Source organism: Pan paniscus, chromosome 4 (assembly GCF_029289425.2).
Source record: "Pan paniscus chromosome 4, NHGRI_mPanPan1-v2.0_pri, whole genome shotgun sequence".
Taxonomy (NCBI): Eukaryota; Metazoa; Chordata; class Mammalia; order Primates; family Hominidae; genus Pan; species Pan paniscus.
The window spans coordinates 52,132,638-52,158,900 of record NC_073253.2 but is presented as its reverse complement, the minus strand read 5'-3'; the positions used below and the strand labels follow the sequence as shown (position 1 = coordinate 52,158,900).

Genomic DNA, 26,263 nt, shown 5'->3' with positions numbered 1-26,263 from the left:
CCGCAGCAGGAATAGCTAACTTTCTCCACTAACTCCTTACATAAATTTCTCCAGGAATTAAGACCAACCGGAAACCTATTGATGCTCTTCCCAGATGGTTCAAACTTACCACAAAATGCAAATGTAAATGGATCTGGCTAGTTCAAGAGGGCAGTCTGCAGTGGATGTTGTTCCTTGCTGCTTGGAGCCCCAACTCCTAGACCCCTTTCAGGACCAAGGCACTCATTTCCCCACTGCTGTGTGCATTAGCTGCTGATAGCCCACTTCTGCCTCCCTCTGGAAATTGTCTTGGCCAAAAGGGGCTATCTTTCCCAAGTTGTTGACCTCTTTCCAGGGGCAACTTGCATTCAATAACTGGCTAATGTTGAGGTACAAAAGCCCAGTCTAATTGTTTCAATTTGGGATAATTCTTAAGGTCCATCCCAGCTCCACAGATCCTTGAAGGATCAACTGAGGTCTCTGTTGCAACTGTATCACTGTATCGTCTTGTTACTAATCCCATTTCTTTCATGTCCTCAAGGTGTTGCACCTTAAAGCACTATCCAATAAACCTCCTACATGCAAATCTCCATCTCAGAATCTGTATCCAAGAGATTCTACTCGAGACATCATCTTTTCCAGGTGATACTTCTTTTAGTGTAGATTACAGGGTTTCTATCCTAGATTTTTTTTTTTTTTTTTTTGCCTATATCTTGGATTATAAACTCACCTTCAATAGAAAGCTTCCTACAAAAATTCTTTGTAGCCTAGACTGTGGAAGTGTCACTTCACAGTGATTTCCTATTCACTTCTACCAGGTACTCCAATGATATGACTGTCCTAGGATTAATTTTTATGTAAATTTATCATCTTGACAGTTTCTAAATCACTACAGAAGTTTACATTCTAACTTTAACACAGCATGAGGCAAAGGCGTGATATTTTTATTTCTCTGGGAATGAATTTTTTTCTTTTTCGTAGTTCCAAACACCAAATTTCATCCTCTGCCTGTTAAGGTGGGCAGATTTTTTCCCTATGCCCCTAATTACTGAGGCTATATCCCTTTGAGCATCCCAGCTTCATGAAGGGGTATTAGTTCCCAGTCAGTGTCTCATAGGACCCACATCCTCATATCTTGGCCTGATCGTATGTTAAAGCCCAAACTACTAGCTATTACTGAATTTGATAACCACCCATGGGGAAGCTTCGGGATCAGATTCTAAGCTTATAGCTCTTAATTTCAGGCATCTTGAGATTTCCATTTATTTCTTGCAAGTTGATATGCATTAATATCATTTTTAACATATTGCCAGAATCTGAAATTACTGCAGAGTAGCTGAATGTTTCCTTGAGCTAGGTTTTAGCAAGGAATGGAAATCATGAAAATACTGACCTTGGAACTGAAGTAAGAGAAATAACAGACTGAGAAGGAAATGAAAGAAATTGAAACTGTCCCTTTCATTTCCAGGACAAGCCCTGATAGGCTAGGTATTCATCTGAAAGAAGCTGATCTAGAATCCTAGTGGTCCTCATTTGTCTCCTTCATGGGACTGTGAGTTCTTGAGGGCAGAAACTGTGTCTTGTTTGCTGCTGTATCCCTTGAATCCCTGGAATCATGCTTAGCACATAGTAAATGTTCAGTAGACACTTGCTGACTGAATGAGTCAGCAATAAAGCAGAGCTGTGCCAAATGACCAGATATTAAAAAACAAGAAGCAAGAATATAGCATAACATTACATTAACACAAGTCTAAGGAGAACAATAAAAATTAGTAGAAAAGGAAAATGGTAATTGAATTATCATATTTATTTGTTCCCATATTGCTCCAACAAATATTTATTGATTATCTATTATTGAACCTGGCATGGGGAATATGATGGCCAGCAAAAAGAAGGACATGGTCCCCCCCCATGTAGAAATGTCAGGGGAGGCAGACCTTAAATGAATATACTAATGAACATAAAAATAATAGAATGACCAAATCTTCTGTTATCCCAGAGCAATCTCTGTTTATACCTATTGTCTCACTGTAATTATTAATAGCATCCTCATTCACTCTAAAACGTATCCCAGTTGGATGGTCATCTTGGCTATGACTGAGAGGTACATGGTATTAGAAAAGCGTAAAAAAGGGAGCGTTGCCTGCTCAGAGAGAAGAAGAAATGCTTCTTTGGAAGAGGCAAGACTGAGCTGAAAAATGGAGGATGGAACACATGGGGTATGTGATTGTGTAGGAGTGCCAGTGGGGAGACCCTGACAGCCATAGAGAACAGCAGGCACAAAGCAAGCCACATTCAAGGAATAACAGAAGGCCTGTCTTGCTAGGTTATCACAGGCAAGAGGTATCCTACAGAGGTAGAAGACCCAGACCATTCAGGCCTTGTGGGCATCTTATGAATTTTGGAATTACTTCTTCATCATTTAATAAAAAATGGAGGTGGGAGAGATGGGAAATTTAGCATTTTGAAAAGATTCCCTTTGACTGCTGTATGGAGAACAGATTTAAGAAAGCCCACAAAGCTAGTTAGAAGGTTACAGTACTAAAGCAATTACGAGATTATAGCTTGAAATAGAATGGTGATAGAGATAAAAGAAGTGGATTTGGAATGAGTCTAGAGGGCAAAATGAACAGAACTTGGAAATAGATTGGCTATAAGGAGGGAGAAATAGAAAAGTATGTAGAAGAGATATGTGGCTTACACACCTGGGTGGAGAGTGATGCAATTCACTCAGTGAAGCAATGCAGCTGGTATTAAGATGTAGCACATCTATCTATCCATCCATGCATTTGTCTCTTTTTTTTTTTTTTTTTTTTTGAGACGGAGTCTCGCTGTGTTGTCCAGGCTGGAGTGCAGTGGCGCGATCTCGGCTCACTGCAAGCTCCGCCTCCCGCGTTCACGCCATTCTCCTGCCTCAGCCTCCCGAGCAGCTGGGACTACAGGCGCCCGCCACCACGCCCGGCTAATTTTTTTTTGTATTTTTAGTAGAGACGGGGTTTCACCGTGGTCTCGATCTCCTGACCTCGTGATCCGCCCGCCTCGGCCTCCCAAAGTGCTGGGATTACAGACGTGAGCCACCGCGCCCGGCCTGCATTTGTCTCTTTAGGAAACCATCATTCCTTGACACCTGGTATATGGCAGGTACTGTAGGTAATCACAAATACATTTACTATGAAATAAGGAGTAAAAGCCTACAAATATGTATTTTATCAGTTATCATACTTTCAGCTGCAAGTAATAGAAAACTCAATTCAAAATTGCTTAAACAATGAGAACTTTTTTAAGTCCTAAAATGGAAAGTCCTAGCTTTGTTGATTCAGTGGCCCTAATGACATCAAGGATGTTCATTCTTTCAGTCTTTCTACTCTGCCGTTGTTACTCAATTGACTTTTCCTGGTTTAGTTCCAAGCACATGATAGCATTCAGCAGCAAAATGATGATTTTTTCCCCATGTATTTCTTTTTCAAAACTAGGAAACCTTCCCTAGAAACCTCTCAATAAGTTTCTCTTCATATCGTAGTGCATGGAATGGTATCACAAGCTTATTCCTATGCAAGGGACTGGCTAGAGGAATAGAATTTCCATGACTTGTCCAGTGAAGCCCAGGGCCAGGTGGAAAAAGATGACTTGCCAAACAAATTTGGGGGTTTATTTACCAAAAGAAAGGATAAATTGTACGTTGGGTGCAACCTAGATGGTGTCTGCTATATCTATGGAGCAAGGAAGTATATAGTATTGTATTAGGAGTAAACAGAGTAGTTTAGGAGATGGAAGAAGAAGAAGTCACCTCGGAGATTGGAGGAGAAGAAATATTTCCAAGGCTGGGAAAGATTATTAGGTTTATGTCACTCTGAAGGCAAAATCTGAAGTCTAAGATTACAGCAGCACTTAAAAGAATACTAGCATAAATCCATCTTCACCCATTGATTCTCCTGATTTCAGGCATCCTTGCCAGTTTCCTGAATTCTTCCGAAGTCACATAAATATTGTTTCTTATTGTTTCTAAGCTTCACTGAACTGAAAGAAGAATGGTTGAATGGGGTTTTGCATAAAATACTAGAAATATTTGTTACTTAGCTCTGGCTCAATCCAAGCCTGACCTGTTTCTGTCATTACTGCCAGAATAATTTCTCCAGCTCTTGCCAGATTTGTAGTTGTCAGGATAATAATTTATCCATCTTGTTGTCAGATTCACAGCTAGTTTGCCTGACTCTAGGGGAATCTAAATGACTATCACTAGACATGGTGTGCAACTTATATTTTAAATGCATTTGATTCCAGACATTCTCCCACTGCCACACTCCAAATCCAGAGACTTACAAAACTACTCTTGCAATACCATTTTTTCCCATTCTAGAAAGTGCCACCACGCCCAAAGATCAGTTTTCCTCCAGTTTTCTTTAAATGCTCACTAAAATGACTGACAATATTCACTGAACACAGTTACTAAATCAGTCCCCCAGGTCTCTAGGCCCAGAGCTCTTCCCTACTTCCACATTTCTTCCATCCTTACTTCCCCGCCTAACCACTCTCAAATCATTCCTGTTCTCCAAAAGAGTCTTGATTTCCCAGATTGGCATATTACCTTCTTATTTTGCAAAAGACCAATTTTGAAGCTTCTCATTTTAAAGACAAAAAGTCTCCATATTTGCTTTCAAGGACAACCAGAAGTTACTCAGCATGTTTCTTAATTCATCCCCTTCAGCTTCCCCTTTTACAATGGGTCCTTTTCAAGACGTTAACTACAAGTATTAAATTACCCTCCTGACGTATGTATCCTTTTCCTCTTCCTCCAAGGAATGCTTGGAAAGGAATCCAATTGTGGGCAGATGTTAGGTTTTTCTCAAAAGCACTCTCTGTCAAATAACAAGACACAGTTATAGTTCAAATAAAAATACTAATAGTGATTTGCATGATAAGCAAGAGTGCTGATTACTGGCTTTGAAAGCATATCATAATGGCTTTTTACAATTATACTTATACTCTATTATTCTTCCTTTCTTATTCTCTAGTCAGGGTTCCTAATTGCACTGCCCCTGGAAAACGCATGGAGAAGAAATACAGCAAAATACGTGAGATGGTGAAACACTCTGGCAACTGCAAGCAGACAGATGGGATCTGGGAGGTAATGCAGGGTCACAGGGCAGTTACACCAGGATATTTGGTTCTTTCCTACTCTCCTTTCCCCACCCTCAACACTATATACATAACTGCTAGTGAATCAATTTATCTACATATCCCAGATATCTAGGACTGGTTGAGGCGGGTTATCCAAGAGAGTCACAGTGTATTACCATTTTTTAGTAAGTACAACCAGACCAACAGAGAACTGATTAACTCAACCACTGAACTTTATGTTTTCCCCCATCATCTATAGAATTGATTTTACTGGATTTTGACATGTCAGTTTATCACTTACTTTATCCTTCAGTGAAGGACACACTAAGGAATGGAGTTATTAAGCTTGTTCTACTGGCTGTGAGGATGTTGTTGAGGGACATTGTTCATGACGTTATGTTGTGTCGTTTTTATGAGGACTCAATGGAAGGACTTCTGTCTGATTTCAGTACTGGAAGTAGTCATACTTCTCCTGAGCAACCATTTTCTTTCTCCTTTTTAAAAATCTCATTGTCTCTGTGAATCATGTCACTGATCATTTTTCTTAGGACCTTAAGGTGTGTGTGTGTGTGTGTGTGTGTGAATAGGATCATTCATTACTCCACCCTATTTTTCCCTATACTTACTTTATACTGTTCCAAGTGTATTTATTTTTTTACCCAACAGAAATTTATTTCTGGTTCACATATTTGCTGAATGCAGGTATTTTGCAGGTGACATTCTGTGAGGTAATTTGGGGCCCCACAATCTTTTACCTTTTTTTACATTTTTAATTTTTATGGATACATAACTGTTGCACATATTTATAGAGTACATGTAATATTTTGATACAAGCATACAATGTGTCATGATCAAGTCAGGGTAATTGGGACATCTTCACCTAAAACATTGATCATTTCTTTGTTTTGGGAACATTCCAATTCTACTTTTCTAGTTATTTTGAAATATACAATAAATTATTACTAACTATAGTCACCCTATTGTGCTATTGAACCCTAGATCTTATTCCTTCTATCTACTTGTATTTTTGTATCCATGAACCAGCCCCTCTATATTGCCCCTCACCACCACCCTTCTCAGACTCTGGCACCATCATTGTACTCTTGATCTCCATGAAATCAGCCTTTTTAGCTCGTATATATGAGTGAGAACCTGTGATATTTGTCTCCCTGTCTTTCACCTGATGGATCTACCATCCTCTAGGGACTCCCATCTTCTGCATGGCATCAGCACAAGGGTGAAGAGGGAAGATAAAGGATCATGCAGGGAGTTTCATGGACTAGGCCTGGAAGTGCCATATTCCACTGCTGCTTGTGTTCCAGAAGGCAGCCGCACAGCCACAAGGGATTGTAAAGGAAGCTGAAAAATATGATCGAGCATTGTGTCTGGGAAGAGAGGGAAATGGGTATGGTGCATGACTAACCAGTGTTTGTCACAGCACAGAAAGTAAGGTATAAAGGAAACAACTCACTCTGTATTCCCTAAAACAGTTGTGCTAATAGCATTAGCAGAATTGTTAATGTTAGCAGAAATAACAGTTAATTGTTCAGGTGTACAACCCCCAGGGTGAGCTGGGAATTCTCTCTTGAATGACAGTCTTCCATTTTGTCTCTTCTTCTTAGTCTTTTCTGCCATTGCCTTTGTTCAGATCTTTTCTACCTTGTGTCCAGCTTGCTGGAACCTCCACCCTCCTGGCCTGAAAGAACTAGCTTGTGAACATGTATGATGTTTGCTTTCTTCTGCAAGTTGGCTCATACATTTTATTATTACCTAATGCTGCGTAAAAACTCATTCCAAAACTCAGTGGCTTAAAACAGCAGTAAATTTTTATATCTCTCATGGTTTCTGTGGGTCAGGAATTTGGGGAGCAGCTTAGCTGGGTGGTTTTGGTTTGGGGTTTCTCTTGGGGTTGAACTGAGATATCTGCTGGGCTTTGCAGTCATCTGAAAACTTACTGGGGGCTCAAGGTGGTTCACACATGTGGATGGCAAGTTGGTACTGGCTGTTGGCAAGATGTCTCAGTATCTCTCTAAGCAGGCCTCTCTTCACGGCTGCTTGAGTGACTTCATGGAATGGTGGCTGACGTCTCCCAGAATAAATGATTCAAGAGCCAAGGTAAAGCCATATGCCCTTTATAACCGGGCCTCGGAAATCCCTCACTGTCACCTCTGCCATACTCTACTGTTCATGTGAATGACCCTGATTCAGTGTGGGAAGAGACTACGCAGGGCATAATACCAGAAGGCAAAAATCACTGGGGGCAATTTGGGAGGCTGGCCACCACACAGACTGCATTTCAACTATGCACCTCCCTCAATCTCAACTTTTTCCATACTCTCTCATTTTCTCTTCCACTTTCTGTATTCAGATCAAAGCCCATCGCTTCATGAAGTATGCCCTGACCACTCAGCAACTAGCACTCCCATTGCAATTCATTGTTCTTGCCACATATATGGTCTTTATAATTTAACACCCTGCTTTGAAGATGTACACGTGTGTCTTTTCTTTCAGATGGAATTTAAAGAATCGTACACTATACTCCCTGTCATATAGTAGGCACTCAATAAATATTTTTTCTACGGATGAATGAATGAGTGAATGAAGAGTACAAGCCAGAATCCCTGTGTCCCTACCTGTGGGCTTTTCCCTTGCTGCTTGACCTTAGTGAAGTCACTCCACCTCTCAGTCTGCTAACTCCTTCACAAAATGAAGATAATTATACCCACCCCAGCTGTCACAGACATGCTTTGACATTTGAAAGAGGCAGCACTTATAAAAGTGTTTTCGAGTGTATAAAGAACAGGGCAAGGTGGTGTTAGTTACCTGGTTCACAAGTGATGGCTGACATGTATGGCACTGTCATGGGATTCAGATCAGTCAATCCCTCTGACTCCCGCCTCAAGAAACAGTTCACACCTACACCAAGCTACACAAAGAGTCTTTGTTCATTCCAACAGCTGCTCCTTCAGCACGTCATGGTCACGATCAGGAGAGGCCCTGGGCAGAGAGAACTGCCTGGTCCGGGTTGCTAGGCCCCTTCACAGTCACACTCTGGAGATGTCAAAGCCCAAAGGCAAAGTTTATTTCTCTAGTAGAATTCTCAGGTTTCCTTTCCCTTCGTACACTCTGGTTTTATGTTTTTATTATAGATAATTGTCTAGGGATAATTTTTTTTGCATCTAACTCTTTTAAATAAAAATTAACATAAAGTAAATTAGTGTCTTTTTTTGGTGTACAGTTCCATGAATTTTAACCCATGGGTCAATTTATGTAGCTACCGCCAGCACAATCAGGACCCAGAGCAGTTCCATCACCCCCAGCAAAGTCCCACGTTCTTTCCTGTTGTAGTCACACCCCTGTCCCCACCCACACTGATGTCAATCACTGATATGTCCTCCATCACAGTTTTGTCTTTTTCAGAATATCACACACATGCAGTCATACAGTATGCACCCTTTAGAAATTTTTTTTTCACTTGACATATCCTTGAGATTCATCCAAGCCTGTTTCTCTTTATTACAAAGTAATATTCCTTTGTAAGGAAGTACCTCTATTTGTTTATTCACCCACCTGTTGAAGGACATTTGGAGTGGGATTGTTGGCACATATGGTAAATGTATGTTTAACTTTCCAAAATCTGCCAAACTATTTTCCAGAGTGACTTTAATGTTTTCATTCCCAAAAGCATTGTGTGAGATATCCCAGTTGCTCCTCATCCTCACCAACACTTGGTATTGCATTTGATTTTTGAGCCATTCTTATAGACATGTTGTGGTATGTCATGGGTTTAATTGGCATCTCCCTCAAAAGTAAAGTGTTTGTTCAAGTCTGTGCACACTTTTTAATTGCTTGTTTTCTTATTGTTGAATTTTGAGACTTATTTATGTGTTCTGAATACATGTCCTCTGTCGGATACATGATTTACAAATATTTTCATTCCAATCTGTGAGTTGTCTTTTCATTCTCTCAACAAGGTCTTTGTAGAAAGAAATTTTTAATTTTGATGAAGTTCAATTTATTAATTTTTAATGTTACTGATTATGCTTTTGGTAAGGTGTCTAAGAATTCTTTGCCTAACCACAGTTCGTAATACAGAAAAGTTTGTAATATGGGAAAATACAGGCTGCTTTCTCCTACATTTACTTTTAACATTTTTATTTTTTAAATTTTACATTTAGACCTATGATCCATTTGGAGTTAATTTTTGAATAAGGTGTGAGGTTGTGAGAATTTCAAGGTTCTTTTTTCTTTTCATTTTTTTGTATATGGTTGCCCAATAGTTTCAACACTATTTATTGGTTTCAGAAGTTTTCCTCTAGATTTTCTGGGAATTTCCACATAAGCAATCATGTCGTCTGGACTAGAGACAGTTTTATTTACTCCTTTCTAGTCTGTATGCCTCTTTTTATCTTCTTCTTGATGCATTGAACTAGCTAGGACTTCCAGTACAATTCCAGTAATAAAAGTAATGTAAGTGGAACCGCTTCTCTTGTATCCAGTCTTAAGTGGAGGGCATTCAGTGCTTCACCAATGAGTGTGATGCTAGCTGTATGTTTTTTAATTTTGTAAAGTGCTTTGTCTGCATCAATTAATATGATCATATGTTTTTTCTTCTTTAGACTTTCAGTATGGTGGATTGAATTACAGTTTTAAATTCACAAAGAAAAGGGAACATTTACACACTGTTGGTGGGAGTGTAAATTAGTTCAACCATTGTGGAAAGCAGTGTGACTATTTCTGAAACAGCTAAAAGCAGATCTACCTTTTGACCCAGCAACTCCATTACTGGGTATATACCTAGAGGAATATAAATCATTCTACTATAAAGACACATGCATGCAAATAAACATTGCAGCACTGTTCGCAATGGCAAAGTCATGGAATCAATCGAAATGCCCATCAATGGTAGATTGGATAAAGAAAATGTGATACATATACACCATGGAATACTATGGAGCCATAAACAATAATGAGATCATGTCTTTTGCAGGAATATGGATGGAGCTGGAGGCTATTATCTTTAGCAAATTAACTCAGGAACAGAAAACCAAATACTGCATTTTCTCAATTGTAAGTGGGAGCTAAGTGATGAGAACTTAACTAACACAAAGATGGGAACAACAGACACTGGGGTCTACTTGAGGGTGAAGGGAGGGAGGAGGGAGAGGAACAGAAAAGATAACTATTGGGTACTGGGCTTAATACCTGGGGGATGAAATAATCTGTATAACAAACTCCCGTGATATGAGTTTACCTGTGTAACAAATCTTCACATGTACCCCCAAACTTAAAAGTTTTTAAAAAAATTATCAGCTTAGATTAGTGATTTGAGATCTTGCTTCTTTTCCAATATAACCATTTAGATTAGCGATTTGAGATCTTCTTTTCAAATATGACCATTTATTGTATTAATAGCCTTTTGAATGTTTTGTTTCATTGACAAATTTTGACATGTTGTATTTTTATTTATATTTAGTTAAAAATATTTTACAATTATTCTTGAGATTTCCCCTTTGAATTATGAATAATTTTGAAATGTGTGGTTTAATTTCTCACTGAACAATTTGCTATTCTTGTTCTGTTATTGATTTTGAGTCTAATTCCATACTTTTAAAGACTTCAATTCTTTAAAATTTTTTATTATTTGCTTTATGACAAAAGATATGATTTATTTTGATGAACATTTCATGTGCACGTGAAAAGATTTGTATTTGCTGTTTTTGGTGGAGTAGTCTGTAAGTGTCAGACCTACTTAATGGTGCTGTTCTTTTCTTCCATATCCTGGCTGATCAAATGTCTACTAGTTCTGTTGATATTGAAAAAGAAGTGTTGAAGTCTCCAACTATGATTTTGAATTTGTCTATTTCTGTTTTCAGTTTTGTGAATTTTTGCTTAATCTAATTTGAAACTCTGTTGTTAAATGCAAATACATTAGTTAGATGGTATTTCTTCTTGGTGAATTGATCAATTATAATTATGTAATGTTCCTCTTTATTTCTAGTAAGTTTTTTCCTTTGAAGTCTACTTTGTCTGATATTAATATTGCCCTTTCAGCTGTCTTTTGATTTGTGTGTGCATAATATTTCTCTTTCTGTACTTTTCCTTTTAACATACCTTTATCATTATAGTTAAAATGGATTTTTTGTATGCAGAATATTGTTGGGTCTTTTTTTATGCATTCTGATAATCTCTGCCTTTCTTGGTGTTTTTAGAGCACTTACATCTAATGTTATTTTATATGTTTTACTTAGGCCTCTTTTAAAAATCATTTTTTAAGTAATTTCTCCATTTCTACCCTAATTTGTGCCATTTAAACATGTCTTCATTTTATCTTCTGTGTTTTTGGCTATATTTCTTTGTGTCAAATTCTTTTTTTTTTTTTTGAGACAGAGTCTCGCTCTGTCGCCCAGGCTGGAGTGCAGTGGCACAATCTCGGCTCACTGCAACCTCCACCTCCTGGGTTCACGCCATTCTCCTGCCTCAGCCTCCCGAGTAAACTGGGACTACAGGTGCCTACCAACACACCCGGCTAATTTTTTGTATTTTTAGTAGAGACGGGGTTTCACCACGTTAGCCAGGATGGTCTCAATCTCCTGACCTCATGATCCACGTGCCTCAGCCTCCCAAAGTGCTGGGATTACAGGTGTGAGCCAACACGCCCGGCCTCTTTGTGTCAATATTTTAATGGTTGCTCCAGGGATTACAATACTTAACCTTTCACAGCCTACTTAGAATCAGTATATCTTACCACTTTAAGTGGAATACAGAAACCTTACCACCATATAGGCCCCTTTACCTCCACTCCTATATATTTAGTTGCTTGTGTATTATAGTCACATACAGTCTATATAGTCACATAAAGACTCCAAAGGAATAATAGTCTATGATATTTACATAGATATTTACCACATCTTTTGCTCTTTATTCATTTCTGTTGTTACAAGTTTTCTTATGGTATCATTCCCCTCTCTCTGAAAAATGTCTTTTAGCAATTCTTTTAGAGTAGTTCTCCTGGCAACAAATTCTTTCAGTTTTCTTTAATCTGAGTATAACTTTATTTTATATTTATTCCTGAAGCATTTTTTCCTGGATATATAATTATTTGTTGAGTATTTATATTTTTCATCACTTGAAAAATTTGTGCCATTTCCTTCTGGCCTCTCGGGTTTTCAGTAAGAAATCTGTCGTCATTTCTCTGGCTCTCTGGAAATTTTCTTTTTGTATCTCGTTTTCAGTGGCTGTATTATGAGATGACTGGGTATGCATGTTTTTAAAATTTGTCCTATTTGGATTTGCTGAGCCTCTTGAATCTGTAGATTTATACCTTTCACTAAATTTTGATGTTTTCAGCTAAATATTTCTTCAAATATATATATTTTTTACCATATTCTCTCTCCTCTCCTTCAGAGACTATGATGACAGGAATGTTACACCTTTTAATATTATGCAACAGTTTTGTGTCTATGTTTATTTTTATCCCAATCTTTCTTTCCATTACCTTTGTTCAGAGTGGGTAATATATTTTAGTTCACTGACCTTTTCCTCCTTCAATTCCATTCTTCTCTTGAGTCCATTCAGTGAGTTTTGTATGTCAATAATTTTTTCAATAACATAATTTCCATTTGATTTTCTCTTTATGTTTCCTATGTGTTTGAGGCTACTGAAGGTTTCATTCATTTGGGAGTTGGAACATTTTTATGACAGCTGCTTAAAATCTTCATCATCTCATCATTGACATCTATTGATTGCACTTTCCAATGTGAATTGAGTGAGATTTTTCTATTTTTTGTATGTTGAGCAATTTTGGATTATGTCCTGGACATTTTGAGTATCTTGTTATTAGACCCTGGGTCTTATAACATAAATCCTATGGAGAATGTTGATATTTTTGTTTTAGTAAACAATGTTCAAGTTTGGGGTCAGGCAACATAGTCCACATAGTCTCTTTTAGGTATGATTTCAGTGTCAGTTTTGATTTCAAAGCCCTTGCAATGCCACTTAAGTTTGTCTCACATATATGCCATCCAGTGGCCAATTTGAGATCTGCGTGGTGTCTGCCTCATAATTCAGTTCTCCCAGGTTATTTAGGGTATGCTGTTTATGGTCAAATCTACATATTACAACTCAAGAGTGAGCCCAGAGTTCATACACAACTTTATGAGATAATTTCCCAAGCTTCTTCCCCTCTACAATCTCCCTAGCAATTTCTATTGACCTGCAGATCCCCTTTTCACCTCTCTAGTCAGAATAATGGGGCCTTATTTACCCCACTCCCATTATACTTCTTGCAGTTGTGCACAGGTCCATGGACTAGTGGCTCACAGGCAGATATGGAAAGAAAAGTGACAGTAGTTTTCCAACACCTTCCTGGTGTCACAGATCCACTGACCAGAGAGAAAGGCAACCCTACCTCTGATTTTAGGTTCCTATAGGCTGCTGAGCTGTTGCCACCATGAGATTCCTTGGAGGCTAGGGTATAAGAAAATGGAGACAAGAAAAAAATGGGGGACTATCTTCCTATCTGAGTGTTAGGAGAGCCTTTTCCTGCTCCACAAGCTAGAACTAGCTTGCTGCTCCAGGAGCTGTCTGTGCATACCATTTCCCGGTTTCAGCCTGCATGGAATCCAATCTGAGGAATATCAGTGGGAAAAATACGATGCTATAAATTCTGGTGTTCCTTGCCAGTATGCTCGCTCCTATTTACTTTTCTAGTCCTCAGTTCTTTCTACCCATTTTTTTATAGATGTGAGAGAAAGGTGCTTACTACATCTTATCCAGAACTGGAGCCATTAGATGTAAATCTTACCCTTCCTATTCCTTTAGATCTCTGGTTTCTATACTCTTTGAGGGTTGGAAGCAAGGCTTATCTTCTCTGCATTTCCCTCTGGGCCTACTGTAGTAATTTGAATGAGATTTTGTGAGTTAAGTATTCAATCAGGGCATATTGGGGGACTTGTATATACAATGTTTGGGACCCCAGCAGGGGTGGCTCAAATGGATGGACATTTTGGGGACCACTTGGCTATGGTCGTGTATCTGAGTCAAGTTCTGGCTGTTGGCTAAATTTCTCTGTTCTTTTCCATTCCAGCCTTTGCCTAGGCTAGAATGTCTGAAATGACTTCGTATGCATCGTTCCTGAAGTAGAATAGGCAAAACAGCTAGGGGATGACTGGCAGCTTACTCTCCATATGATTAGTTTGGGCTTCCTCACAGCATGGCAGTCTCAGAGTCATCAAACTTCTTACAGTAAGTGTATTCTTCAGAGAATCTCACTCATTTATTTTTAGTTTTGTTCTACTTTGTGATGCATATGCATTTTTGTCAGCTACCTTAAATTCACTTTAGAACAAGGTGGGATATAAATATGAAAATCAAGTGAAACAAAAATTACATATCAAGGGAAGACAAAGACATGTATAGTAGTTTTCTTAAAGGAATTTAGAGTCAAGCTGGATAGAAAAATTGTAGTCATTAAAAGTTAGCAAGCTTCAGGAGGTGGAGAACATTTGTTTCCTAAAGAGTTGTGTAGACAAGAAGTGTTATAATTGTTTGCAGGAAGCAGTGAACCCGTTAGGCTTCAAGAATAAACTGGATTTGAGATTTTTTCCTTAATTTTAAAAGATAGATAGGATTTGGGCCAGCTGAGATAATTGGGAAGGATTCAAAAAGGGAAGTGGTTTATTAAAAGGTTGATATGTTAGAAAAGCCCAAGGCATATTTTGGGCCCTGGCAGAAGTGCTTGGCTGGAGAGTCTGTCCAGTGGAACTCTTGAGCAGTGGACTTCTTTTCTTGCCTAAGTATTCATTCACTCATGATCTGGGAACTGGACCTGAGTTTCCTTTTGAGCAACCATCCTCCCACTACTCAAGCTCTGAAGTGAAGCATAGTCTGAGGCCTGGGCTGAAAAGAAGAGAAAATATTGGTTTAGAAATGGAGATATGAGTCCCCCTATGCCAATAATATACCAAGAGAACTTTGCTGAAACTTTCTGCTGTACATGAACCTGAGGGAATACAGAGGTGGGGTCTGCTGCTGCCACCTTGCCACCATGCAAAGCCTGAGATGCTAACTCAGCAAAGGCAGCTGAGGGCACAGCCTAGAGATAGAGAGAAACTGAGTCCTGATGGCATAATTTGAGTCCCAAATCCAGCCATACCTGCAGCCTTATTCCAGAATAGTCAGAGACGGGACATTACACAAATATGAAGCAAAAATTTGAACCAGGTATCTAAAAAAAGTTAGGAGGAAAACAACGTATAATTAGAGAAAGGGAGAATCATGGGCTTAGGGGCAAATGCCATAAATATTTTCAGGCTTACAAAGTTTTTCAAAACCCAGTACTAGTCCATCATTCCATTTTTGCCTCCCTGGCATTTCTCTTTCCTCACCATATGCTTTACCCATTATGGACGCCAAATTCCATTTTCTAAATATTCTCTGTGCCTTCGTAACTCTGTGCCTTTGCCAATGCTATTCCCTATGTGAAATCACCCTTTCCTTCCTTTTCAATCCGGAAAGCTCTTTCATTATCCCTGAAGGTTCACCTAGGGGAACCTTCTTGCTATATGCTTGTGTGATTGTTTATACACTTCTCTAAAACAGCATTTACTTCATTGTTTGGTATTGCTTCTGACTATCTCTCCCATTATTCTGTGAATTCCTTGAGGGTAGAGACCAAGTCTAGTATGCCTAAAAAACCCTTGAAGCATTTAGCACAGTATTTTATATACAATAAGAGCTTAATAGATGCTTGTAGAATAGATAGTGCATGAATGAATTAGAAATGGCCAGTAATAAATGAAGAGAGGCCCTTGCCAGAGTTCCCTGGCTTTTGCCACGACTATTCTCGGAAGCTTCCCCATCTTGGTCTACAGATTGCTAGGAATTTCTTATTTGTTCACCATAACTTGTTTCTCCTATCTTTTCCAATATCCCTTTAATTTGGTGTGGCCATGGAACTGTTTTCGTTGCAGTGGGGTGTAGAAGAAGGGATGTGTACCACTTCCAGGTCTGAACTTCAAAACGTCCGTACTCTATCGTCCACATTTCCCTTTCTGCTGGATGGAGAATGCCCGGGGTGAACTTGGAAGCCAAGATTTGAGAGCAGCAGAGCCTCTGTTATTCTGAATCTTTAAGTGACTGCTTGAAGTAGAGCCCTCCCCCTACCCCATCAATTGCCAACCAAGAACACCTGCACTGAACTGTTACATGAATAAGAAACTTCCATTGCATAAAATCACTGCAATTTGGGGTTTTATTTATTTATTTATTTATATTTTATAACAACTAACATTGCCCTAACTAGTACAGGACCCAATAGAATTTTCTTAGGTCAAAACAGGTTCTGAGTGTGGTGAATATTATATAGAGGGCAGAGCTATATTCTGGCAAGCCTCCCTGTTGTCTCTGGCCTCCCGTTTTTCAGAAAAAGGTCACTCGTGGTATGAGGCAGCTGGGCAGTTTTGGCATGGTAGGCTGGGGGTGAGAAGATTAGGATCTATTTCTGGTCTGTCTCCCACTGGCTTTGGGTTTCCAGCCAAGGAAAATTACAGCACGGATGCTAAAACAACCCACCTAAGGGGAAAATACATAAAAATGAAAACAATTGCCCCAGCAGAAAGGCAGGTGATGATGATTTCTGCCACAGGAGAGCATAATGAATGCTCTTATGACTCCACTCGTTCAAGCTTCAGTAGTCCTAATGCACAATGCCTTCAAATCCTGCAGAAGCTGCTTACTGATTCCAAGCCTGGCCAGCTAAGAGGAACATTTTGACCTTTCTTTGGTGCAGGCAGACTGCAGATGTACCAATCAAAATGTCTCCGTCCTTGTCAGTGTCAACTTCCTAAGCCATAGGATGAATATTGAGTTTACTTAGTTAAAAGACAAACAAATAAAAAAATGCCAGAAGGTGCAGCATATTGCTGGAACCCACCAATCAGTGCTCCCGGAGGCAGACTTTTCGCCTGAAGTGTAATCTGTTTTAAAGCAGGTGTCCCATCACAGCCACATCCTGTGAACCAGCTCCTTGAGTGTTCATTGCCCACTCAGAGGAGGGAGAGCTATTTCTTATCTTCATCTACCAGACTTTTCTGTGTTTGCTTCTATGGGGAAGGAATCACAGCAATTGTTTTCTAGGATCAAAGTTTTCTCAAAGAGTCAGAGATTCTTAATTCCCCCATGCCAAGGATTAAAGATTCTCCCACCCTTCCCATCAGTATCTGCCACCATATTAGTTTATTTTTGTGTCCCTAGGACTGGTTGTCCCATCTGACCCTCAGCCATCACTGACATTTAAGTATCTAGTAGGCATCAGAATCACTTGGAGAACATCTTACACATGAGTCTCATGGGTCTCACTCTTTGGGATTCTGATTCAGCACACATAAGATGAGGATCGGGATTCTGCCATTTTGATGGATACTCCAGGTGAATCTGGTGCTGATGGATGTGAGACCACACATTTAGGAACATCCTTTCCTTATGGCTGTGGGTGATCTTTCTATAACACACATGGGTTCATAATATACACTTCAGAAAATTCTTTAATGGTCTCTCTTGCCACCAGGTCAGGTCTAAACTCCTTAGATGGAAAATGAGTGCTCATTAGGAACTGGCCCTTAATCATTTCTCCAGCTTCAGTTCTCATCAGCTGTCCCCTTGTCTTCTTCACTTCAGTCATTCTGAGTTACTTTCAGGATCTGCTGTACTTCCTTTCACTGCTTTGTGAGTGTTACTCCCTCTCTGCCCGAAACTCTTCTCTCTGCCCTCAGTCTTTATATGGCCAACTTACAGTCAGATGAGATCTCCCTTCTCTTTCAGAAACTTTGTCACTCTTTCCTAAGGAAAGGCCTTTCCTCTATGTGCTTATAGCTCTCTTTCTGCCCCCACAGAGAGTACTTCTTACCAGGTGTGGTGTCCACCCTTCACCTGTAGGTGGAGTGTCACCCACTAGAGCCAGAGCCCCTTGTGGCAGGAATCATGTACTCATTTTCAGGTCTCCAGGGAGTTGGGTTAAGGGACAGGGCTGTGGACGGTGGGCAGAACTGGATCTGAAGGGCAGCTGCCCAAGCTCCCCCTCCGTAAGAGGAGCCAGACATCACTGGAATCACTTGGGAACAGTTTCTGCTCCCATCAAAATAGGAGTCTCAAGGAGACATGATCAAACAGTCATGCTGGTGCAGGCCCAATGCTGTTGAGTATTTTTGCAATATCATCTTGCTCTTGCAGTCAATGCAAGTTGGAAAACTGAAAAGAAGTGGCCCAGCACTGTTTAGAGGAGCACTGGATTGTTGTTACGCCCGAGATGCTCTTAATTTGGATGCTTCACCCAAACATTCCAACACATTAAAGTACCTGCGTCCTACATTGAACTAAGTGATAGCACTTGGGATGACAGAGCACTAAGGTGGAAGGAACACAGGTCTCAAAAAGACTGGAGAAGAGCTGGCTGCCACCCTCGCTCCTGTCAGGACTGTCACCTAAGAGAGAAAGACCTTTCTCAGTAGGACACCTTATGGTTGGGTCTGTTACAGAAATTTAGCCTTCACTCTAATACAAATAGCATCATGCCCCCTATGCAAACTTGTCAGGAAGAAGAGCCTGACTCAGGAATGAGTTCTCCATCTCTTGCCCAAAACGTCTCCTGCAAGGAAAGCTCTGCAGAGAAAACAAGCTGGTGAAGCTTAGCCTGACTGTTCCATGCACACACTTAGTAATCCACACAATTAACCCAAAAAGCCACATTCCCTCTTTCTTACCTCCCCTGAAGAAACAAACAAAAGAAATGAAAAACGAACATTAGAAATGTCAAGAGTAGAAGCACTTTCTTCCTTTGAGAATTCAGAATTTGGGTGCCCACCATCAATTAATACCAGGGAAATAACAGGAAATTCTCTGGAGGGGAATGTGAAAAAAGGTGGTACTTGCTTTTCAGTTCTCTGACTAATGAGTCTAGGGAAAGCCAATATCTTTCTTTTGCAGGCAGTTGCTACCTTCTCACAAACACCCCTACTGCATTTACATTCAACAGCTCCTAGCCTCCCAGGAAACAACAGAACCTTGCCTTTTCTGGCTTCTCTAGAGCCTGCAAAGTAGACATCACTGATCCCATTCTCTAAATGGGAAAACGGAGGCTCAGGGGTTGAGTGATTTATTTAAAGTGCAGCATAAGCAAGCAAAGAAGCCAGCAGGAGATAAGAGCTTGCCTAACTCCCCAGTCAATTTTTATTTCCCCAGATAACACAGCACCGAAATAAACCTACATCAACACCATATGGTATCAGCAAAGCAGGGGGATATTGGGCACTCGTATTAAAATGGGCTATAAAGGAAAGATAGTTGGGATGCATGAGTAGTCAGGGAGCAAACTATCCTTTTGATAATTCTCATCATTTTTAGTTCAGTAAACCAGGATGATATGAGTTTTGAGGGAGGGGGACAACTTTACCAACACCTATCCAGTTCTTATTCTCAACACAAGTTATAATAAATCACAATTGTTATGAATGCCTGATAGGCAACAACTTAATTCAGCAGGCTTTGAATTCTTGCTTGTGAAACATTCTTCTTGGCTAGCAATCTTGAGGTACCTTTAAAGGACTTTTCTTGAGTTTTGTAATGAAAATGCCTTGTGTTCTTTTGGGATAAGCTGTTTCAGAATTTTCTTCAGTGCTAGTATGAAACTTAGATTTAGTAAAACTACTTTGCAAACCTGTTAACATATAACAGCCACCAACTAATCCAATAAACAGTCTCCTGCACACACAATGCATCCCACTAGGCTGCCATAAGGGGCAAATACAATTTGTCTATAGAATTAGTTTTCGCAGTTAGAGTCCCTGCTTTGGGTGTGTGATATCCTGTGAACTACAAGCAGATTTAGTGTCCCTAAACAGATGGGCTTTCCCTTTATGGGCCACTTTTAAGTTTTCTAAGCAAACTGCAGCTGCGCTAACGTCCCTTTGTGTAAAGGATTGTATGTTGAACCACTTCCCTTTACCTGATGTGTATTCCCAGTTTTGAGCCAGGAACAACTGGGATATGACATCTACAGAAAAAGAAGATTTGTTTCTTCATGCTCTTTAGGACTGGCTGCTATAGGCAGGAAAAGCTTCTCTGAATATCAGTGAGTATATCATTAGTTGCAAACAACAAACCGACCTAATCTAATTGAAGCAGGAAAGGCAGTTTGGTAAAGAATTTTTGGTGGCTCAGGGAATTTCTAGGAAGCCATAGAATCAAGCTAGGAGGGTCTAAAGATAGAAACTGCGCCCCAGCTGCAGTGCCGGACTGCTGCATGGGGCAGATACCATTGCCTCCCTGCCTGCTTGTCCTAAGATACCATTGCCAGGACCTCTGACCACGCTGCCCCTGAGCTGCATGCCTGTCTGCCACCTGACAAGAATGTACTCGTCGTGGCATCACCTTCTTCGTGAACTTCTCTTTCAAAAGGAAATCTCATGGTGCACATCTGGTCCCATGGCTCGACTCTAGCTGTGCTGGAGGCTGAGAAAGCAAGTGTCTAACCTCTACCTTCAGAAGGTAGAGAAGGAAGATCTCTCAAACATTGGAAGGATGTTCAAAGGGTAAATAGTGATCCATAACATAAAACACACCCACACATTTATCTTTTGGCTGTGCAACAGCCCTAAAAACCTTCTTCTGTACTGAAATTCTCAACAATTACAATCACAAGAACAAAATGCTTCTGCCTAACATCATGCAATTATTTCTTGTACAAATGAAAATGTGCACGCTCTCTCCTCAAAGGATGGGCAAGACAAAATCTCCTCAGTTTTTTTATCCCAGGGGTTGTCCACCTTCTGCAGTTTAGCCACAATGCCGTCTCGATGTTCTGTGATCCAGGCACTAAAATGCAGTTATTTACCACCCTGTTCCTACCCATATATCCTATGCAACTGTAAAGGAAGCAGAAAGGAGGAAAAAGAGAAGAATAGTCTGTATATAGACACACCAAGGAAGAAAAATGTTTATGCTATTGTTTCTGCAAGTGGTCATGTGGATATGGGTGGTTTTTATGGCATCCTTTCTCCACAACTATGCTAATATGGTTTAGCTCTGTGTCCCCACCCAAATCTCATGTTGAATTGTAATTCCCAATACTGAGAGAGGGAGCTGGTGGGAGGTGATTGAATCATGGGGACAGATTTCCCCCATGCTGTTCTCATGATACAGAACTCTCACTCTCATGAGAGAGTTCTCAGGAGATCTGATGGTTTAAAAGTGTGTGGCACGTCCCCCTTCACTCTTTCTTCTGCCGCCATGTGAAGACATGCTTGCTTCCCCTTTGCCCTTCTGCCATGATTTTAAGTTTCCTGAGTCCTCCCAGCCATGCTTCCTGTACAGCCTATGGAACTGTGAGTCAATTAAACCCCTTTTCTTCATAAATTACCCAGTCTCAGGTAGTTCTTTATAGCAGTGTGAGAATGGACTAATACACATGCTGATACGGTTTGGCTTTGTGTCCCCACCAAAATCTCATTTCCAATTGTAATCCCCACATGTTGAGGGAGGGATCTGTAATCCCCACGTGTCAAAGGAGGGAAGTGATTGGATTATGGGGGAACTTTCACCATGCTGTTTTCACATGATAGTGAGTGAGTTCTCATGAGATCTGGTGGTTTCATAAACGGTAGTTTTTCCCGCATGGACACTTCCCTCTCCTGCCACCATGTGAAGAAGGTTCTTGCTTCCCCTTCGCCTTCCACCATGATTGTAAGTTTCCTGAGGTCTCCCCAGCCATGTGGAGCTGTGAGTCAATTAAACCTCTTTCCTTTATAAATTACCCAGTCTCAAGTAGTTCTTTATAGCAGTGTGAGAACAGACTAATATACATGCCATGCTCTTTTTGCCTTTACAACCAGCATGTCAGCATGTCAGCAGGCTAGGATTCTTTACCTGATGAGGTGACTCTTACAATCTTTATTAATGGAGGATAATATCTCTTTGTGATCCTTCCTGTATGTGGTTGCTGTAGTCTTCCACTGAGCTTTACCACTGGACATGGCAATACACAAAGGTGCCCAGAAGGATCTCCCAGGTTCCAGAAATACTCCTTGTATAAAATGGTATAAATTACCCTATTTTGTCTTGTTAATCAGAATCAATTGCCCCAGTCAACACTGAAAACTCCTTTATTGCTTAATTTTCCAGTGGCAGGAAGAATTCAAAATAGCCTCTTCTTGACAAGAAGAAGTCTTATTTTCTAATTCAATGGAAACATTCTGCGTTCCTAGTGGAACCATTCTTCCCCTGGGCACTAAGATCTTTAAGTTGGCAGAACTGAGAATTACAGGGATCAAAAGCAAAATATTGGAATAGGGCCATTAGATGTAGTATTGAGAAGTACCCCTCCTGCCTTCACCCTTTTATTCTGAATTCCATGCACTTTGATTATAGAAAAGCAAATAGTAGCATAAATTTTGCATGGTTCAGAGAAATGCACCACATCTTAAACACAACACCAAACTCATAAGGTGTTGTCTTCCAGCTGGCATAACAACTACTGAGGTTTCAATAAATATTTTCACCATTCTGCAAGTCTACTTCCTTCTTGGTAATGGACTAGGACCAATAAGAATATTCAGAATTTTCCAAATCACTGAAAGCTTCTTATATGTCCTCAATTTCAATTCTCAAGGTCCCTTTCTTTTATATTAAAGCCCTAACTCTGACATAAAAGACTTGATAAGGCTGTAATTTCCACTGACATTGTAATTTGGCAACTCCATCAGGATGAAACTCAGGCTTTAGCTATGTACCTGAAAGGGATGGTTTAGCATAGCATTAGGTGGTCCCTCTATCCCTGACCATGCCCTAAGCTGGGAATTCAAACTCTCCAGTGCAGTCAGAAGTAACCCTTGAATTATTCATGTCATTCATATTGTTTAAATTCCTCATGCCACTGTATCTCTCAAGACTGACTTTCATAGGTAACCACAGGAGAATATTTAAAATACTCTACTACGATCCATTCTTTACTACTAGGTGGGGTTTTCACTGCCTTCTTACCTAGAAAACCAATACTAGAGGCCCATTTATTTGTGTCTGGGGCCTGAAACCACTCTTGAGATCAATTTCTGTATTGGTCAAGGGGTTCTTAGTTGTAAACAACACAGCCCACTTTAATATATGCAGATTTGTAATATGTTAAACCTTAAGCAGTTCACAGAGAGCCAGAAGATTAGACAGAGAACCAGTGGAACTAGAAACAATATCTAGATGATACCACAAGCCTGCTCCAGTGGAGACTCTCCTGTTCCTGCTGCTAGTGCAGTATTATAGCTTGCCTGGTTGATACGGACACAGGACACCCGTGCTGGAACCTTTAACACCCTTCTTCTGAAAGATGACCACTTCTCCATCACTCTCTCCAATGTAGAATGTATTCAACATTTCTTTCTTCACATCACCTTTTCTAAGCTTAAATCTCACAAACGTATGTTTGATTCTAGGTCCTGGTCATATAACTGTGCCCTAGATTGCAGGGAAAGTTCAGAAACACAACTTCCAGCTTCTGTTTAGGAAATGGCAGAAGTCACAGGTGGGAAAGTGCAGTAGTATATGAAAGATGTTCAAAGCACGAATAATGTCCACTTCATATGTGGCCATCTCCCACTTTTCATTAGAGTGAAATTGTTTAATTTTGAGTAATCTATTATATCAACCTGCCAGCACATGTGAAATCATGAACACAATCAGAGAAAGGCAAGACTTCCAGAGAGTATCTGATTGAACCTCCATCCCCATACCTGGAAAGCAGAGAAATATTTATTCCCATTGCACATGTGAAGCGAGTGAGTCCTAAGGAAGCCAAGTGCCCAAGACTCTAATATACAAATTCCCACTGCAGTGTTATCTCACTTTGATTAGGATATTCGACATCCTTGAGTGAAAGATCATGGTATACCAATCTTGGAAATGTAGAATAATCTTGCTTATAATCTTTTAAGTTCTGGTCACATGTCCATGCATAAGAGAAGAATGAAAGTGTGAATAGAGACAATGGGATGCTCCAGGATTTCCTGTAGTTTTCTAAGGGAGCCATGGCAATTTTATACAAAGATGTAAGAAAACAACTCAAGTGAGCACCTTTTGCCCTGTGCTCAGCATCCACTCCCCTTTGTTTTGTAATGGTGTTTCTCTGTCACTGGGGGAATTCTCCTCACATCAGTCATGTGGTTGGTGGGACTATCAGTCCCTCCCTGCCTACAGCCATGGGTGAGTACACAACAAGGCACTGACCGACCAGCACGTTCCATCCTCCTGCTCTGGTGATGGTCACACAACCCGCCAATGCATTAAATCATAGTCTTCAGTTGGGACACTGGGTTGAGAAACTCCTGTGCTTGAAGCAGTGGGATGTATACATGGAACAGAGAGAGCTTCCTGAGAGTAAAATCAACATAGAGAAAGTCAGAGCTGGGAGCCAGTGAAAGTCTGAGTGCTGCTATGTTCAAGCTCCTGTGTCTAGTCTATCCCACCCCAGGAATGAGTTTTAGCTGCTTCAGCCACTAAATTTCTTAGGTTTATAGGTCATTATTTTTGGCTTTCATTACCATTTGTTAAGTGTCTGACACTTGCAATGGAGGGAGTCTTACCTGAAATACCTAAGCAGACTTCAGCATCATGTGTGGCTTCCGTGCTGACCTTTGGTGAGTCGTTCAGCCTCTGAGATGGAGACACGGAAGACGGAGGGCCTAGAGGTCACTGAGTCTAATTCCCTGCACTTGCTATTTCCAGTTCTTCCATGAAAACAAGCGTGAAGTAAATCATTCCCACTCCCATCTGTATCAACTTGGTTTACATTCCACACAAAAAGCCGACAGGCCACTTTATTGAAGTAAAGAAATGAAGTCACCCTGGTGTGTGAATTGTTTTGAAGAAAACTCCCTTAAATCCTTGGAATTTCAATTTCAGAAGAAGAAAAAGCTACACAAATTAGTGCATTTTCCAAAAAATAAAAACTTCCTTTTATTACCAATATGGTGGAGTCTCCTATTACAGAATTCCTTGAACATCTCAGAAAAAAATTACGTACAAAACTCAATGTTTACCTCATCTACAACATACATATCTTGTCACATCACAGATCGTCTTGGCACACGAGGTTATTTCTAGCCTGGGAGGGGAAATATCTCTAGCAGAATGCCAAGGAATGTGGTACAGCTGGATGAAAGAAGCCCAGCAAGAGGAGAGTATGCATCAATGTGTCCGTCTATATAGAATTCCAGAAAATGCATGCTAACCTACAGGGGCAGAAAACAGAGCAGTAGTCACTGGGGACAGGGTGGAGGGAAGAAAGAATTGCAAATGGACACAAGAACACTTTTGGAGGTAATATAAATGTTTGGTATCTTGATTTCACAAGTGTTTATATCTGTATGTATGTACAAGTATATGTCCAAACACATCAAGTTGTACACTTTAAATATGTAAAGCATATTGCATAGAAAATCTACCTTAAGAGGGTAGCAAAAAGAAAAGAGTATAGTACCAAACTAGGTAAATGAAGCATGAAATGAAAGACAAACTGAGCAGTGAGCTATATAGGAATTTAGAGGAAGCCTTCACCATCCTGAGTAAGTTCCTTACACCTAGAGAAGCTTTTCACAAAGTTAGATAATTATCCTTAGCATTTTCTTAAAAGACCTCTACGCTAAGTTTCTCCTACACCTGTGTGTAGTGGTACCTGCAGTTCCCACCAGTATTGTCACTCCTGCAGGGCCCCTGGAGACAGGAGCATTTAAACAGAGTGTCTGCATCATGTTGCATCATTAGCTAATGCCTTCCTTGATTTACACTGGTGGCTCCCAACCTTCCCCCTATAAACTTTATACACCAGAGAGAATCTGTGACTTTAAGGTTCAGAGGTAGTTCATATTTTTTTAAAGCAAGGAGTCTTGCATGTCAGGATAATTACCAAAACTCCCAAGTAGATCTTAAACCTCGGGCTGCACATACTGTCTGCCCAGACTCTCTATGCCCAATGTCCATCTTTCACTGCTCAGATAGAAATGAAGATGGACCATCATGGTTGTGACCACTGCTTTTGACACTGGCATTGTGTTGCCTAGAATCATAGAGCTGGCTTCTCTTTTTAGTTGTTTCTTGCCTATATAACCCCTTCCCCAAACCACACACA

General features: G+C 40.2%; 1 long non-coding RNA gene across 1 annotated transcript in view; it reads left to right on the top strand.

The window, feature by feature from the left end:
* Positions 1-16,372, top strand: part of LOC117980288 (uncharacterized) — a 30,139-nt gene extending 13,767 nt beyond the window's left edge. The window contains exons 4-7 of the long non-coding RNA XR_008625375.1: positions 4,992-5,104; positions 6,301-10,167; positions 14,186-14,343; positions 16,071-16,372. This is a non-coding gene — a long non-coding RNA (uncharacterized LOC117980288). The remainder of the gene's footprint in view (positions 1-4,991; positions 5,105-6,300; positions 10,168-14,185; positions 14,344-16,070) is intronic.
* Positions 16,373-26,263: the final 9,891 nt, after the last annotated feature.